This window comes from Nicotiana tomentosiformis, chromosome 6 (genome assembly GCF_000390325.3).
Source record: "Nicotiana tomentosiformis chromosome 6, ASM39032v3, whole genome shotgun sequence".
Classification (NCBI taxonomy): domain Eukaryota; kingdom Viridiplantae; phylum Streptophyta; class Magnoliopsida; order Solanales; family Solanaceae; genus Nicotiana; species Nicotiana tomentosiformis.
In genome coordinates, this window is record NC_090817.1 from 21,880,298 (window position 1) to 21,887,183 (window position 6,886).

Consider the following 6,886-nt stretch of genomic DNA (forward strand, 5'->3'; position numbering starts at 1 on the left):
TTTCTCATGCGCCCGAAGCCACTCCTTTTTACTAGCTCTTCATAAACCTAAAAAAAGTAATTCAATACGTATACGGAGAAGAAAGAAATTTTTCACAACCTACGAGGGATATTTGTCTTTCACAAAAAATTAAGAAGTAGAAAAGAAAAAGGAATCACACAGGAATAGTAAAAAAGACCACAAAGAAATTTTTGGCTTTGCATTACCAAGTATAAATAACACCAAACATCTTCAATATAATACCATCCAAAGGAAAGAATCCACTGCTCTCTTTAGCTCAAAGCCAAAGTAAAATGCATCACTTTAATTTTCAGATTTTACCATATGTATTTGAGTAGATAGATAAAAGTACTCCTGCCTATGTAGTTGCGATTCTCGTTCATCCAGGCCTGCATTATATTACAATTACAATTTATTTGATCATTTAAGTTACTAAGAAAATACGACCTAACTTACAACTTTTATTCTGAATTTATTTTTTTTTGGAAAATTCCCAGAAAAGCCCATCCTAGACAAGTCCGGTGCGACTAGAGCCATCAATATGGGCTTGCCCCGTTGGGCTGGCCCAATCCAACCCGTGATTTAATAGGGTTTGGCTAAGATTTTTAGAGCCCATTTAAAAATGAGGCTTTTAAGCCCCGCCCAAGTAAGCATGTGGCCCATGAGGCTGGGCTGGGTCGGTACGTGTGCTTAATAACACATTTAATTAAAATTATAAAAAAAATATAGGGAACTAAAAATAATAAGAACAATAGTCTAATCTCAAACTGGTAATATTATTTATGCAAATATAAATATTTTTTGTGCTTAAAATTTTAGTTATTTCTTAATGCTTACTAATTAACATTGCATATAATTATATATTTAGATTAAAATAAAGATATTAAGACACCTTTGTTTCACGAGAGGATTCAAATGTGCTTGATGAAGATGATCTATTGGTGTTGGATATGCCATGAGCAGCTTGAAAATAGTTTTGAGTAGCTTATTTTGAGTATAGACTTTTAATGAATGAAATATTGTCCTTTTCTGTATTCTATTGTAATCTATTGGAACAATATCAAAATTGTTAAGTTTTGCAGATATATATATATATATATATATATTAGGTTAAAACTTAAATTTTAAAAAATATGAAAAATAATTTTTAGAAATGGTGGGCCTGGCCCATGGGGCCCGTGACCCACGAAGGCTGGGTTGGGATGACCATTTTAAGGCCCATCGAAATAATGGGACGACCCAGCCAGCCCGGCCTGTCAAATGCCAAAGCCCGCATGGGCTGGGCCTAGCCGTATTGACAGTTCAAGGTGCGAGGAGTTCTGATTAAGGAAGTTGTTGTTGAGGGAATCGATCTCAGGTCTCCTATGTGGGAAATCAGCATCCAACCAACTCACCCAACCATTTCAGGCATTTTAAAAATATAAATTGTCGAGGGTCTAACGGAAACAGCCTCTCTGATTTTTTAAAGGTAGGATTAAGGACTGCGTACACTCTACCTCCCCAGACCCCACTTGTGGAATTACACTATGTTGTTGCATGTATATTGTAAATTTTAATTTCAACAGCATTATTGCTAAATAATTTTAAAAAAAAAGAACAGATGTGTGTCATGAGACAATTACCATCGGCACTCCAAGCTTATGATTTGATGAGCGCCTTGTTTTGTAGTTAATTCGAAGATTCTAAAACCTTTTAAGGAATAGCGCCGAGGCATATAATTACAACATTTATACCATTTGCCTTATTCTTCGACCTTTCAGTTCATTAAATATGACCTACAAGGTAGTAACATTATATTTTGACAGGAAGAAAGAGAGGCGAATATAGGAAAATATTAAGATGAAAAATGAAATCATAAAATTACAATATACCTGGATAAAGTTATAATTCAAGCTGTAACGATCCCAAATTTTCTCCGTAGAATATGGTGACGACACTTAGTCTCTAAGACTAGGTAAGCCTAACAACATACGAAAACATTAAATAAAACTTAAATTTTCAAAACTCCAACAATTTCATAAATAGAAACTATAAACTCAATGCGTACAACTCCCCAAAACCTGGTGAGATATAAGTCACAAGCTCTAGATACAGTGTTGAACAATCCTATATATCACTGTCACGACCCAATTTCTCATATAGGTCGTGATGGCGCCCAACGTCGCCGCTAGGCAAGCCAACGGTGAACTAACCGTGTAATTATTCTTTTTAATAAATTTTCAAGTACAGTCAGACCTCTCTATAACAACATCCCTATATAACAACACTTCACTATAAAAGCCAAGCCTTTTCGAAACTAATTTTCATGTTATGTTATAATATATGTTCTATATAATAACACTTCGCTATAACATCCAAAAATATTCGGAACAAACGAGGCTGTTATAGAGAGGTTTGACTGTAGTTGAATTTCATTTATTAAGAAAATAAGGAGTAGAAAATTTAATAAAGTAAAGCGAAAGCTAATGAGTGAGCAAATGCAGTGAAATAAATGCCCCAAAACCATAAAGTCTACTAGTATGTGTTCCAAGACCCAGTGTCACAAGTGTATGATAAACTAGTAGAATATACAAAACTCTAAACTACTGTCTGAATTAGAGTTGATAGAAAATAAATGCAAACGAGAGACTCCGGGTGCTGCAGAACGGACCCAGAAAGCAACTCACCACTAGGCCTCGAGGGTAACGGGGGTGCGCGCCAGAATGACTGCCAGATGCACCTGCCTCAGATCCTGCACGATTAGTACAAAAGTATAGCGTGAGTACATAAACAACATGTACCCAGTAAGTATCCATTCTAACCTCGAATAAGTAGTGACGAGGGGTCGACATTGACACTTACTATAGGCTAATAATAAAATACAGGAATGCTAAACAGGCATAGAATATGTGAATAATAATATTAACATAATAACAATAATGATTAAACGATTATTTAACTAATAGTAAATTCTAAAAGTCTTCCACTAACACATACTAATTTCAAATAAATTCCGAACGAATAAATAAATTATGACCTCTCAATTCATGAAAATAATATCAAGTGTATTCGGGTTTCAAGCATTAACACGCATGATTTATGTCGAGATCGTATGGTCCGATCCAGAATAATATGTACACTGCCGAGGATCGAGCGGCACGAACCATAGATCCATCTATTATATTGCCGAGGCGTTCGGCTCGCTCCACAAAAAGAGAGGATACTTTATGAACATCCGATTTAAAAGCTATTATAAGGCTAATACAAAAAGAAGCACAATTTCTATTAACGGTCAAGTAACCCGCCAAAACTCAAGTAAGTGAAATTCGGTCTTTACAAATCCTTTATCAAGTTTCAATATAATTTATGTACTTTAACTAACAAATAGGGTGCAAACATTACAAGTATTTCATGATTTGGGACCTAAACTATCCGGACTTAGGCATGATTAGTAGCTACGAACGGACTCTCATTACCTCGTGCGTACGTATCCCCCCCAATTAGAAACAAATAGTAATTTAAATTACCTATGGAGTAAATTTCCTCTTGCAAGGTTAGGCAAGAGACTTACCTCATCTCAAAGCTCACTTTTCGGGCCACAAATTCATTCTAAGGCCTCAACTTGGTGCTGAACAATCTGAAGCTAGCCAAATGTTATATAAATTAATCAATATGTGCTCGAAAGTTAATAATTCAACTATTAGAGTAATTACCCAACCCAAATTAGAAGATTCCTAAGATTCACCCCGGGCCCACGTGCCCGGATTCCAAAATTTTTCGAAGATTATTGTTACCCATAACCTCACGAACTCAAATATATAATTTTCACTCAATTCCATAATCATTTTCGTGGTCAAATCCTATTTTTATCAAAAACCTAAGTTTTTCAACTAAACTCATAATTTTCATAATTTTACATGTTAAACTCTACCCATAATCTATGTATTTAACTTACATTGGATAGAAATTACTTACCTTCAATAGCTAGGTGAAAAACCCCTCTCCAAGAAGCTCAAAAATCGCCCAAGAGATGAAAGAAATGAGTCAAAAATGGCCTAAGTCCCGACTTAAATGAACCTCACTGTCCAGCGGTTTTCGCACATGCGATACCACTGTCGCACCTGCAACTCCGCTTCTGCGGACAAAATCTCGTAGCTGCGTACCAAGCCCAGGTCTGCCTCCTTCGCTTTTGCGGACAACGGCTTGCTTCTACAGCGTACGCGTCGCACCTGTGACCTTCTCCGCTCCTGCGATTGCCTGCCTAGCACATGTGACTTCGCAGGTGCGGTCCCTGCCTCGCTTCTGCGATCACTTGGCAGTCCATGCCAGGCCGCTTTTGCGGTCAAAATCTTGCACCTTCGGCCAAAAATCTCGCAGGCGCGGACGCACCGGAACTGGTGCACCAGCAGTTCCATCAAGTCCAAACTTGATTCGCGCATCGTCCAAATGGCACCCGAGGCCCCGGGGCCTCGCCCAAACATACCAACAAGTCCGTAAACATAAGATAGACCTTCTCGACCTCTTAAAACAGGAAAAACAACACCAAAACTAAGAATCATAACCCAAAACCAAATAGAATCAACTTATGAACTTCAAGTTCTTCCAACTTACTCTGAACGCACCAAATCATACTTAAACTACTCGAAAAGACACCAAATTTTTGCGTGCAAATCTTAAATCACTATACGGAACTATTCCCAGGCTCGAAATCCCAAACGGATCTCGATAACACCAAAACTAACTTCAAACCAAATTTAAAGAACTTTAAAACCTTCAATGTGCCAACTTTCAACTTTATGCGCTGAAACGCTCCCGGGTCACCCATAAACCGATTCGAACATACACCCATGTCCAAAATCATCATACGAACCTATTGGGACCATCAAATCCCGGTTCCGAGGTCATTTACTAAAAATGTTGACCCAAGACAAACTTAACCCTTTTTAAGCCAATATTAAGGAACTAAGTGTTCCGATTTCAACCCGAACTAACCATCCCCGCAAGTCATAAAACAGTAAAGCACATACGGGGAGTCTTATTTAGGGGAAAGGATATCTAGAAAGCAAAGTGACCGATCGGGTCGTTATATTCTCTACCTCTTAAACAAACGTTCGTCCTCGACCGGGTCTAGAATCGAACCTGGAGTGCTGAATAAGTGTGGATATCTGGTTCGCATGTCCTCCTCAGTCTCCCAAGTCTCCTCCTCGAGTGGTTGACCCCTCCACTTAACTTTTACCACATAAATCTTCTTGGACCTCAACTGGCAAACCTGCCTGTCAACAATGGCAACTGGCTCCTCCTCATAACCTAGGCTCTCATCTAGCTGAACAGTGTTGTAGTCTAACACATGCGACCTGTTGGCATGATACTTCCAGAGCATGGACACGTGAAAAATCGGATGAACTCCCGATAGATTGGGAGGTAAGGCAAACTCATAAGCAACCTCCCCAACTCGTCTTAATACCTCAAAAGGACCTATAAACCTTGGGTTCAACTTGCCTTTCTTGTCGAACCTCATGATTCCCTTCATCGACGAGACTTTCAAAAGAACCTTCTCGCCCACCATAAATGATAAATCATGCGCCTTCTGATCCGCGTAACTCTTCTCTCTAGACTGTACTGTGTGAAGTCGCTCCTGAATCAACTTTACCTTTTCCAAGGCATCCTTAACCAAATCGGTACCATATAACTTAGCCTAGTCGAGCTCAAACCATCCGATGGGCGAACGACATCGACGGCCATATAAAGCTTCAAATTGAGCCATTTCAATGCTGGACTGATAACTGTTATTGTAAGCAAACTCGGCCAAAGGCAAGAATCGGTCCCACTGCCCTCCAAGTCAATCACACATGCTCTGAGCATATCCTTCAAGATCTGAATCGTCCACTCCGACTGCCTGGCGATCTGCGGATGAAAGGTTGTGCTGAGCTCTACCCGGGTCCCCAACTCACTCTGTACTGCCCTCCATAAATGCGAAGTAAACTGAGGGCCTCCATGCAACCGAACAATCTCTTGAATGTAAATCTGGGCCAATCTCTCTGAAGAATACGTTGTCACAACCGGAATGAAGTGTGCCGACTTGGTCAACCTTTCAAAAATAACCCAAACTGCATCAAACTTCCTCAAGGTCCACAACAACCCAACTTTGAAGTCCATAGTGATGCGCTCCCATTTCTACTCAGGTATAACCATCTGCTGGAGTAGGCCACCCGACCTCTGATGCTCATACTTAACCTGCTGGCAATTTAGGCACCTCGCTATACTCAATTATGTCTTTCTTCATCTGCCACCACCAATAATGCTGCCTCAGGTCGCGATACATCTTTGTAGCACCTGGATGAATAGAATACCGAGAACTGTGTGCTTTCTCTAGAATATTTTCCCTCAATCTATCCACATTAGGAACACATAGACGACCATGGAGTCGCAGAACACCATCCTTACCGATAGTAACCTCCTTGGCACCACCATGTAGTACCATCTCTCTAAGAACCAATAAGGGCGGGTCGTCGTACTGACGAGCTTTGATCTGCTCAAATAGTGAATATTAGGCGATGACGCATGCAAGAACTCGGCCGGGCTCGAAAATATCCAACCTCACAAGTCTGTTAGCCAAGGACTAAATGTCCAAAGCTAATGGCCTCTCCTATGCTGAAATGAATGCCAAACTACCCATACTCTCCGCCTTTCTGCTCAAGGCATCCGCAACCACATTCTCCTTGCCCGGATGATAAAAGATGGTAATATCATAATCTTTTAGTAACTCAAGCCACCTGCGCTGCCTCAAATAGAGATCCCTCTGCTTGAACAAGTGCTGCAAGCTGCGATGATCGGTGTAAACCTCACAGGACACCCCATTGAGATAATGCTTCTAGATCGTAAGAGCATGAACTATTGCGATAAACTC